Below are 12175 nucleotides of genomic sequence, written 5' to 3' on the forward strand. Positions count from 1 at the left end.
AAGAGACAGAAATAACAAAAACATTTATTCAGGTCAACACCCCTAAGCTCACCACTGCAATATTCAATAGCCCTCCCATGAAGTTTATGTGTTTATGATAAATGATTAAATATTTTTTAAATGTTTGCATATCATAATGCAAACGTGTATCTGCAGTGTAAGGCTAATAAAGAACAAAGGACACAGAAAAAAAGGTCTGAAGGAAACAGTCAATTACCAAAACCAAACCGAACCCACTGCCGTAGATTCCAACTACTAGCGACCCTATAGAAAAGAGGAGAACTGCCCCACAGGGTTTCCAGAGCTGTAAACGTTTAAGGAAGCAGACTGCCACATCTTTCTCCCTTTTGGTTAGCAGCCGAGTGTTTTCAGCACTATACCACCAAGGTTCCTATACAGTCAGTTACGTTCTATAAAGTCCCTGCGAACACTGAAACAGTGAATACCAAACCAGCCTTGTTTGACCTCAGCTGTGGCACACAACACCTTTCTCCCAGGTGTGCGCATATGCATGCCGGCGAATGCTCAGGAAAGCACCAGGATACTTAGCAATTGGGCTATGGTCGCAATACGGAACATGAAACTAATGAGGATTGCTATGTGCCAAAATGTTGACAATACTATTCTCTGGATGGATGGACTAAGGGTGATTTTTCTGCTTCTCTATATTTTTCTGTATCTTGTAAATTCTCCACAATGAGCATATATTATTTTGATGATTGAAAAGGGAAAAAAGCAAAAAAAAACTTGAATGACATTGAAGTTGTGGGCAGAGGACAACGCGGGACTTCTGAGGCCAGGGCCAACCCAGCAGGGGGAGATGTAACAAGATGAACCCTGGACAAGAGTGTGCATACATTCAAGGCAGGGCTAGAAGCTGGCTCAAGTTGTTTTCAAGCTTTCTGACAAGGAGATGGAGAAGCTCCTGAAGCTTCAAACATAAATTGATGAAATGGTTAGATAGTAAATGTGGATGATAACTTGTCCACCAGGGGTCAGGAGACAGGTGTTCTAACCAGCTCTCCAATTCTGCATACAGACAAGGGACAATGTGTTTGCCAGAGAAAGTGACAGGGTTGGGAGAAGAACAGAGACCAGAAATACTGTCCCATCAGGACTCAAATCCCCAGGCATATTTCTTCTGTAGCCTCTGAGAGGAATTCTGTGTTCTAACTGCTCATCAAAAATACTGAGATGGTTACTGATTAGTTAGTAGATAAGAACTACTTTAGGTGAAGGAAAGGACAATACTCAATACACGGAAGGTCAGCTCAACTGGACTGGACGAAAAGCAAAGAAGTTTCCGGGAGAAACTGAATGCTTCAAAGGTCAGCGGAGCAAGGGCGGGGGTTTGGGGACTATGGCTTAAGGGGACTTCTAAGTCAATTGGCAAAATAATTCTATTATGAAAACATTCTGCATCCCACTTTGAAATGTGGCGTCTGGGGTCTTAAATGCTAACAAGCGGCCATCTAAGATGCATCAATTGGTCTCAACCCACCTGGATCAAAGGAGAATGAAGAACCCCGAGGTCACACGATAACTATGAGCCCAAGAGACAGAAAGGGCCACATGAACCAGTGACTTTCATCATCCTGAGACCAGAGGAGCTAGATGGTGCCTGGCCACAACCGATGACTGCCCTGACAGGGAGCACAACAGAGAACCCCTGAGGGAGCAGGAGATCAGTGGGATGCAGACCCCAAATTCTCATAAAAAGACCAGACTTAATGGTCTGACTGAGGAATCCCGGCGGTCATGGTCCCCAAACCTTTTGTTGGCCCAGGACAGGAACCATTCCCAAAGACAACTCATCAGACATGGAAGGGACTGGACAATGGGTTGGAGAGAGATGCTGATGAAGAGTGAGCTACTTGTTTATCAGGTGTACACTTGAGACTGTGTGGGCTTCTCCTGTCTGCAGGGGAGATAGGAGGGTAGAGAGGGTTAGGAACTGGGAAAATTGTCACGAAAGGAGAGACTGGAAGGGCTGACTCATTAGGGGGAGAGTAAGTGGGAGTATGGAGTAAGGTGTATATAAGCTTATATGTGACACACTGACTTGATTTGTAAACGTTCACTTAAAGCTCAATAAAAATTATTAAAAAAATATACTGAGATCGATCTCAGGGCTTTTCCCTCAAAAACATGCTCTGCACCTCAATTCCAGACCCCTCTTAACAAATGAGCCAACTTGACACACCTCCGTTTTCTCCAGGCACCCCACTCTCTCCTCCCACCCATCGCGCACATCCCAATAGCACATTCCGTTTTCAATTTCCTTCCTTCTTTAATTCCCTTTTCTTGTCTCCCCCTACTCAGCCATATATACATACCAAATAAAATTTCATCTTAAGCGACTTTTTCTAAAAATTGTCTAGGTGTATCTTTCTATATCACTTCTCTTAAAAACGAGCTCCTTAAGAATACCATGTGTTTGTCATTTTATAAAAACTTGACATTTTTAACAATCCCAACAATAACTAAATTATTCTCTAGTCTTCAGTGGACCCAGGAAATCCAGATTCTAGACCAGTAATCATCTCAATTACCTGTGATCTTTCCCATGGACCCTTCCATGGTGGTCCTTACTGGAAGAAGGATCCTAGTCAATTATCAACTCTGGGATCCCTGGGAGAAGACAGAGAGGTGTTCCTTCTACCATTCTCTCTACGCTGAAGATAGAATAAATGAGAATAGGCTCATTGACTTTTTCTAAATATTCACCCACCATGTTTCACGGCCATACCTATTACCTAAGAAAAGTGCCTCTTGCGGATATTATTATATTATCAAAATAGTTTATTTCCCAGTTTTCCTTAAAAATTCAACACTTACCATTCTTTCTAATGTTTCCCTTGCCCCGAGGATTCTCTCTACTGTAATTTAGAACAATACACAGTTATTAGTGCTAAGTCGAAAGTGCATGTTTAGCCCTGGAAGCCTTTTCTGTCTGATGAAAATCTTGGGATTTGTATAATTACTATAATCCTATGATTAAAAGCATCTCTGCTTTAGTATTTAGGCACCTTGCTGTTTTTAATAAAATCTCTCAGATGAACTCATTATATTCAAGTATTAAATCACCAGTGAAGACATGTTATCATGCTATTCTGCCACTTTAAAGACTTTTACTTTACGTAGATTGTCATTAAAAAACAAAATAAGCAAATCAAAAATAATAAAAATGGAACATTTAACATAGTTTATTATGCTGTGAAAACTTAGAGCATGCAATCTTTCCAACGGAATTTTTTTTTAATGAAAAATTTTTGTATTTGCTTAATAAATTGAAATCCTGTTGGTAAACTGAAGCAATATGTATTAAGGTTATGGTGAAAGAAACTTAAAACTGTAGAAAAAAATTTTTTTTTCCTATTCTGTAAGTCTCTTTAAAATCTAGTCCAGCTTTCAAAATTCACTAGTGTAAATTTCAAGATAATTTGGTATTCCACCCTTCGGAATGTAAAAGGAGAAAAAAGGGGATCTTTAGGAAGAAATTACTTTTTAACAGAAATAACAAAAAGCCATACAAATTGCTGCTAAGTGGTGAATTTCTCCTTTTAAATAACAGGGCAGAAAATGTATGTCAGAAACAAAACTCTGCATCTTTTAACAGATAAAATATTCTGTAGTAATTCCAGTAATCTAAACTTTAATCAAAATAGTAACTGGCTATACCGTAGAGCCCAGGAGATTTCAGATTTTTCATTTGAATGTCACTCTTAAGAGTGGATGTCACTTTACCAGCTCTGTCGCAGTCAGAGAAGAACACCTTGGTAAGACTTAACCAAAACCAAATGTACAGCTAAGCCACAAAGGCACCTTGCAATCAACATCTCTCTGCAGAGGCGGTGGGAGAATTAAAGAGTTAACATTTATAAAGTGTTTACAGATTTGCAGATGGAAAACACCATGTAATTACCAAGCGCTATTAAAGTTAGAGATGACAGTGAAAATATACCCTTATCTGATCACTGAAGCATTGTGCTACTTTTTAAAAACTTGGAAAAGGCATACAGATTTTTAGATTAGTTCAGTCTCTTGGATCAGGTTGGGAGGGAGCAGAAAAGGAGTAAAGAGGGAGAAGGAGTCCCTGTCAATAATCGATTTTAGGGCCCTCAGGAGAAGAGAGATGGATATTCCTAATTTTTTATTAAAGAAAATTCTTTGTGCTCATTCGGTTTCTTGCCTCTTAAGTTTTTAAATATGCATCCTTATTAATGACGTTCTACAATAATTTCCTGTCCCTGTCCAAACACCCAAATAATGCTTCTATGATGAACCATGTCAGAAACATTGGATTTATTTATTAGACTGAAGGGGACATCAAGCACAATGACCTTACCATCACTGTCACAATCTCTGGGCAAAAAACAGGGGGCAAAAGAAAATATTGTTATAGAGCAATGGTTTATAGTGCCCACCTGGTACTAACCCTGCCTAAAACCAGGGTATTCCAAGAGCTCTTGGACTAGAAAAGGGGCAGATTGGTGCTCTACTTTGTCCATCATCCTCGGGTCAGACTACTCCTAGGGGCTATTTTCCTGGGAGTATAGGTAGGAAACTGCTTAAGGAATTGACAGCACTTCTGTACTTTCTGAAATTTTAAGGAAAGAAGTTTGAAAGGCACAATGGTCATGAGACACTTGTAACCTCTGCCAAGGGGTCCAACAACAGAATTGATTCCTCAGACTTCATGTGGAATTTGTCCAAGAATCCTGATATCCCACCCAGATGAGGAACCATCCTGGACCTCCCCCAGACCTCCAAATAACATAGCAATAACCTAGTAATGGGTCAAAGTTCACTCCGTCCAGAATTCTTCCTTTTATTCAACCATATTAAAAAAAAAGTAATTAAATACCTACTATAAGCATTCAGCTGCTAATCAAAACGTCAGCAATTCAAATCCACCAGCTGCTCCTTGGAATCCCTATGGGGCAGTCCTACAGGGTTGTTATGAATCAGAATGGACTCGACAACAGCAATGGGTTTGGTTTTGGTTTATGTACAACGCACTACATAAAAAATTATAAGAGATGACAAGAACACAAAGGAAACCAGAAAAAATGGTGCCATGAGCAGATCCATGCTCCTGCACCACCCCCTCCCCGCAATATCACCAAGGAAAACAACTACAAATTGGTAGAGTCAATTTTGTAAGAACTGTGAAAAATGGCTGAGGGTTGTAGCAACTAAGGGAAAACTGAATAAAAAAACAAAAGTGACTCTTAAGTGGTAGGAAAGCTTTGGTTTTCTACTTAGCTGAGCCCATTCCCCTATTCCCAGTGTGGTGGCTCCATCATCTTAAAGCAGCAGCAGCAGATGGTGCTCCCAGAAAGGGGGCTTGATCTCTAGCTCTGGAGAGAGCACAGCCAATAGTGGATTATAGTGGAGGTCTATTCTGAACTGGCTGGGAGCTCCCTGTATGAAGGACTGATGCAGATCCTTCTCTAGGTATGGTCCATCTGATAATCTATGCAGGCAAAGGGGGAGTGATGGGCAATGCTGGAAGGCTGTGACTACCTGTACACACCTGGGGCTAAGCAGTGTGATTCAAGCATACAATTAATGACTAAGGGCTGAAGAAGATGCTGGAGTGAGTTTTTTTTTTTTTTTTTTTTTTGGAACTTAGAGTTTTCAGACGTGCCATATATATGGGAAAACTGAGGTGGCCTCACATGTGCTCAGAGGTACCATATATATGGGGAAATTGAAGTGGCCTCACGTGCTCAGGTTAGGATGCATGCACAAAAGTTACCTGGGTATCCTATGCTTTCACTTTGGACTTACTGCAAGCCAGCCCAACCTTGCTGTGAACCAACCCTCATATTGAAGAAGCATCCCAACACACAGACAATTTGCAAAAATTGGAGGAGAGTTTTTTTTGTTTTTTCTCTTTCTCTGTTTTTTGCTTTTTGTTTATCCCTGGAATACAAGGAAATCTCTTTCAAAACACTAGTTGGGTATGGGCTGGGGAACAGAGTCCTTGAGGTCTGTAAATGTCTAGGAGGACAGTCTTTGCAAAAATAGGAGAGGTGGTTCAGCAGATGAAATATTGTAGCCTTTAACAATTAAAAAATAATGCAATACCTGGCAAAGAGAAGAATCTGAGTTCCAGAGTTACCATATTATAATATTCAAATGTCCCAGTTTCAACAAAAATCACAAGGCATGCAAAAAAAAAAAAAAAAAAAAAAACAGGAAAGGTTAGTCCAAGCAAAAGAAAAAAGTGAGTAAAGAAATTCTCCCTATGAAGCCCAGATAATGGACAGACCAGAAGACTTTAAAACAACAATATTAAATATGCTCAGAAAACAAAAGTAAAACACAAGCAAAGAACTAAAGGAAATCAGGAAAACGATACAGGAGCAAACAAGAATTTCATTAGAGATAGAATTTATTTTAAAAAAATTACTGGAGCTGAAAAATACAATAACTGAAATGACAAATTCTCTGGAGGGGTTCAACAGCATATTTGATCTGGCCAGAGAAAGAATCAGCAAACTTGAAGACAGAACAATTGAAATTATCAAGGCTGAAGAACAAAAAGATAGAAGTAAAGTTAACAGAACCTAAGGGACTTGTGAGACACCATCAAATGAACCAACATATACATTATAGGGATGCTAAAAGGAAAGGAGAGAAAGAAAGGGGCAGAAAGAATATTTGAAGAAATAATAGTAGAAATCTTCCTAAGTTCAATGAAGAACATGAATCTTGACATCCAAGAAACCCAAAAAATTCTAGGTAAATAAACCCAGGAAGACCCACACTGAGACACATTATACTCAAACTCTCAAAAAGCAGAGAAAAAGAGAGAATCTTGAAAGCATCAAGAGAGAAGAAAATTATCATACACATGGGATCCGCAATAAAATTTACCGCTGATTTTTCCTCAGAAACCATGGAGACCAGAAGGTAGTGGGATGACATCCTTAAAGTGCTGAAATAAAAGAACTGCCAGCCAAGAATTCCGTACCTGGCAAAAATGTCCTTCAAAAAGAGGGTAAACCTCTTAGAAAAAAAAAAAAAAAAAAATTAGGAGCAATGCTTCAGCACCTAGTTTTCAACAATAGGTTCATTGATATGACACCAAATGCAAGAGCAACAAAAGACAAAATATAAAAATTGGACTTTATCAAAATTAAAAATGTTTGTGCATCAAAAGACTTTTTCAACAAAGTGAAGAGACAGTCTACAGATTAGGTGAAATTATTTGGGAACCATTTATCTGATAGGGGTTTAATATCCAGAATAGAAAAAGAAATCCTACAACTCAACAACAAAAAGACAGCCCAGTCACAAAATGGATAAAGGACTGGAATAGACATTTCACTAAAGAAGACACAGAAATGGTCAATAAGGACATGAAAAGATGCTCAGCATCATCTGTCGTTAAGGCAATGGTAAACAAAAACCATAATGAGATACCACTTCACACACACACTAGGATGGCTATTATCATAAAAATGAAAAATACCAAGTGCTGGGGAAAACCTGAAGACGTTAGGACCCCTATTATTGCTGGTAGGAGTATAAAATGGTCCAGCTGCTGTGGAAAACAGTATGATGAGTCTTCAGTAAGTTAAACGTATAATTACCAAAACCAAACCCAGTGCCATCAAGTCGATTCCGACTCATAGCGACCCAGCAATTCCACTCCTAGGTATATACCCCAAAAGACTCAAACAGATACCTGTACACCAATATTCATTGCAACAGTAACACAATCAAAAGGTGGGAACAATAGATGAATGGATAAATAAAATGTGATATATACATACAATGGAATATTATTCAGCCATAAAGAGAAACAAAGATCTCATACATGCTGCTGTCGTTGTGTGCCATTGAGTTGATTCTGACTTGCAGTGACCCTATAGGACAGAGCACCCTCATGGGGTTTCCTAGGCTGTAAATCTTTAGAGAAGCAGATTGCCAGGTCTTTTCGCTCAGAGAGTGGCTGGTGTTTTTCAATTGCTGATCTTTAGGTTAGCAGCTGAATGCTCAACTGTTACACCACCAAGCTCTCTTCATATGTGCTATAACATAGATGAACCTTGAAAACATGCTGAGTGAAATAAGTCAGTCACAAAATGAAAAATATTGTACAATCCCACTTATGTGAAATATCTAAAATAGGCAATTATACAGAGAGCAGAGTTTTTTAGTGGTGACCAAGGGCGAAAGGGAGGAGAAAAGAGGGAGTTATTGCTCAGGGTGTGCTTAGCTTCTATTAAGGGTAATGGAAAAATTTGGAAACAGAGAGTGGTGATAGATCTACAACATGATAAATATAATTACTGTTACTGAATACTACACATAGAAATGGTTGAAATGGCAAATGTTTTGTTATATATATTTCACCCTAATAATTTTTTTTAAGTGAAGAAACTAAGACATACCTAGAAAACAAAAGCTGAAGGACTTTATTACAACCAAACCTGCCCTAAAAGAAATGCTAAAGGGAGTCCTTCAGATTGAAGTGAAAGGACACTAAATAGTAGCTGGGAGTTGTACAAAGGAAAAAAAGATTTCTGCTAAAGTTAACTTTATGGACAAATATAAAGGCCAGTTTAATGATATCTTTGGTTTGTTACTCTAGTTGTTAACGTCCTATATGATTTAAACTGACAAATGCATAAAACATAATTATAAATTTATATTATTATGCACATAATTTATAAAGATACACTTTGTGATAACAGCAACATAAAGAAGGGGAGGAGGGGAATAGAAACAGAGTTTTTGTAGAAGTTGGTATCAATTTAAGCTAGTTGTTTAAACCAGGATATTAAATGTAATCCCCATGGTAACCACAAAGAAAATATCTTTAAAAAATACATAAAAGGAAACAAGAAGAGAATCCAAATGATTCACTACAAAAAATTAACTAAAAACAAAATAAGACAGTATTAGGGGATTTGAAGGACAGAAAAAGGTGTAAGACATACAAAAAACAAATAGCAAAGTAGCAGAATTAAGTCCTTCCTTCTCAGTAACCACTTTAGATGTAAATGAATTAAACTCTGCAATCAAAAGGCAGAGAGTAACAGAATGGATTAAAAAAAAAAAAACCACGACCCATCTATTTGCTATCTACAAGAGACAGACTATAGACCCAAAGACATAAACAGCCTGAAAGTGGAAGGATGGGGCAAAAAACACCCCGTGTAAATAGTTAATTAAATGAGAGCAAGGGTGGCTATGTTAATATTAGACAAAATAGACTTTAAGTCAAAATTTGTTACGAGAGACAAAAAAGGCATTAAATAATGATAAAAGGGTTAATTAATCAAAAAGATATAACATATATAAATATATATGTACTTAACATCAGAGTCCAAAAATACATGAGAATACTGACAGAATTGAGAAGAGAAATAGACAGTTCAACAATAATAGTTGGAAGCTTCAATATGCGACTTTTAATTATGGATAGAACATCTAGAAAGAAGATATATAAGAAAACAGAAAATTTGAACAATACTATAAACCAACTAGACCTAACAGACATATATAGAATGCTCCACACAATACACATACCTCCCCAGTGCACAAGGATCATTCTCTAGAATAGACTGTATATTAAACCAAACCCAATCCAGTGCTGTCGAGGCGATTCCGACTCATAGCGACCCTGTAAGACAGAGTAGAACTGCCCCATAGAGTTTCCAAGGAGCGCCTGGAGGATTTGAACTGCCGTCCCTTTGGCTAGAAGCTATAGCACTTAACCACTATGCCACCAGGGTTTCCAGACTGTATATTAGGTCACAAAAAAAGTCTCGATGAATTTAAAAAGACTGAAATCATATAAAGTATCACCTGTGACCACAATGGGATGAAATTAGAAATCAGTAACAGAAGGAAAACTGGAACATAGATAAATATATGGAAATTAACACACTATGAAACAACCAATGGGTCAAGAAAGAAGTCACAAGAAAAATCAGAAAATACTTAGAGTTGAATAAAATGAAAGCACAACATACCAAAACTTATGGGACAAAGAAAACGCAGTGTTCAAAGGGAAATTTATAGGTATAAATGCCTACATTAAAAAAGAAGAAAGATCACAAATCAACAACCTACCTCTACAACATGAGGAATTATGAAAAGAAGAGCAAACTAAGCCAAAGGCCGCCAGAAGGAAGAAAATAACAAAGATTAAAGCAGAGATAAATGAAATACAGCATAAAAAAATAGAATCAACAAAACCAGACGTTTGTTTTTTGAAAAGATAAATAAAATTGACAATCTTTTAGCCAGAGTGACAAAGAAAAAAGAGAGAGAGTAGAAGTAAAGAACTAAAATCAGAAATGGAAATGGAGACATCACTACCAACCCCACACAAAAGGAAAATGAAGTTGTAATGCACGCTTTGCCATAGACAACCCTTGAAAACATTATGCTAAGTGAAATAATTCAGACTCGAAAGGACAAATACTGTATGATTCAACTGATATAAAATATCAAAAACAGGCAGATGCATAGAGACCAAAGTTTAACAGTGGTTACGAGGGGATGGAGGAGTAGGAGGAAATATGGAGTTATTACTTAAGGAGTACTGGGTTTCTGTTTGAGGTGATGAAAAACTTTTAGAAATGGATAGTGGTAATATTTGCACAGCATGATGAATGAGATTAATATCCCTGAATTGTATATAGAGTGGTGGAAATAGAAAAAAAAAATTTGTGATATATATTTTATTATAATGGAAAAAAAAAAGGAAAAGAACACACACTCACAAATAATAATAACAGAACAAAGAAGTTACAGAAGAGGAAAACGTGAACCAAGAACAAATTCTAACCCCAGCGAGCACAGAAGCTTGTAAAACTAAGATCTTCTCAAATAACTATAATAGAGTCCCAAGCAGACAAATGCCATACAATTGATATAAAGTTTTAATGCCATGGTGAGTAGCGTCTGGGGTCTTAAAAGCCTATGAGCAGCCATCTACGATACTCCATTAGTCTCACCCCTTTGGGAGCAAGGAATAATGAAGAAAACTAAAGATACAAAGGAAAGATGAGTTCAAAGGACTAATGGACCACTAATGGACCACATCTACTACCGCCTCCACCAGACTGAGTCCAGTACAACCAGATGGTGCCTGGCTACCACCACTGACTGCTCTGACAGGGATCACAACAGAGGGTCCCAGACAGAGCTGGAGAAAAAGGTAGAACAAAATTCCAACTCAAAAAGAAAGACCAGACTTGCTGGCCTGACAGAGACTGGAGAAACCCTGAGAGTATGGCCTCCAGACATTCTTTCAGCTCAGTAATGAAGTCGCTCCTGAGGTTCACCCTTCAGCCAAAGAGTGGTCAGGCCCGTAAAACAAAATGAGACTAAAGGGGCGCACCAGCCCAGGGGCAAGGACTAGAAGGCAGGAGAGAACAGGAAAGCTGGTAATAGGGAACCCAAGGTTGAGAAGGGAGAGTGTTGACATGTTGTGGGGTTGTTAACCAATGTCATAAAACAATATGTGTACTAACTGTTTAATGAGAAACTAGTGTGTTCTGTAAAGCTTCATCTAAAGTACAATAAAAAATAAAGTTTTAATGCCATATTCCAATCTACCAAATATGTGTGGGGTGGGGGAGGGGAGGAGTTTGAAAAGAGAGGTAATTACATACAATTTTTAATGACAGGAGTTTAAAATAAATGTTAAGAACAATCAGCATTTGCTAATATTATCAATATTTGCAAATACAAGATATGCAAGCATGTACTGTTTGTCATTTCATCTCAGAGTGGAAGCTCTTAGAGGGCAAAACTAAGGCAGGTCTAAGTCTGGTCCAGAGTCTAACACTTTTTGCAGATTGTGGACAGTGAATGTTAGGATTTCCAATGCCATACAGAAGTAGCTGTTATGATGGATATATGCATCTCACTCTACAGATTCCAGTAAACACTTTGGTCAAATGAGCTGCATACTGTGACAGAGAGCCTGCCAATATGTTTCTATTAATGTCCACAAGAAGCTCGTAAATCATGCAGGACTCTAGGATGACAAGCCCTGCTGATGAAATGCTGTCAGGGTCAGCAGTAGGCAGACAGGACGGTGGTTTCATGGGGAAATCAGGTCAGGCAGTAATTCGCACTACAATGACAAGCCTTGTGAATAATGAAGGAAACTATTCAAGGAGAGTCAATAAGTTCT

General features: G+C 38.2%; 1 protein-coding gene across 15 annotated transcripts in view; it reads right to left on the reverse strand.

Moving 5' to 3' along the window:
* CSGALNACT1 (chondroitin sulfate N-acetylgalactosaminyltransferase 1) overlaps positions 1–12175 on the reverse strand; it is a 390272-nt gene that overhangs the window by 95841 nt on the left and 282256 nt on the right. For 4 of the 15 annotated variants that reach the window (XM_064272751.1, XM_064272744.1, XM_064272749.1 and 1 more), the window contains one exon: positions 2839–2879. The exons of 10 other annotated variants lie outside the window; for them this stretch is intronic. The gene's annotated coding sequence lies outside the window, so the exon portion shown is untranslated. Of the gene's footprint in view, positions 1–2552; positions 2676–2838; positions 2880–12175 lie in introns of all 15 variants that reach the window. One more of the 15 variants, XM_064272747.1, reaches the window with a different exon arrangement.

The sequence above is a fragment of the Loxodonta africana genome, chromosome 19 (assembly GCF_030014295.1).
Source record: "Loxodonta africana isolate mLoxAfr1 chromosome 19, mLoxAfr1.hap2, whole genome shotgun sequence".
Classification (NCBI taxonomy): Eukaryota; Metazoa; Chordata; class Mammalia; order Proboscidea; family Elephantidae; genus Loxodonta; species Loxodonta africana.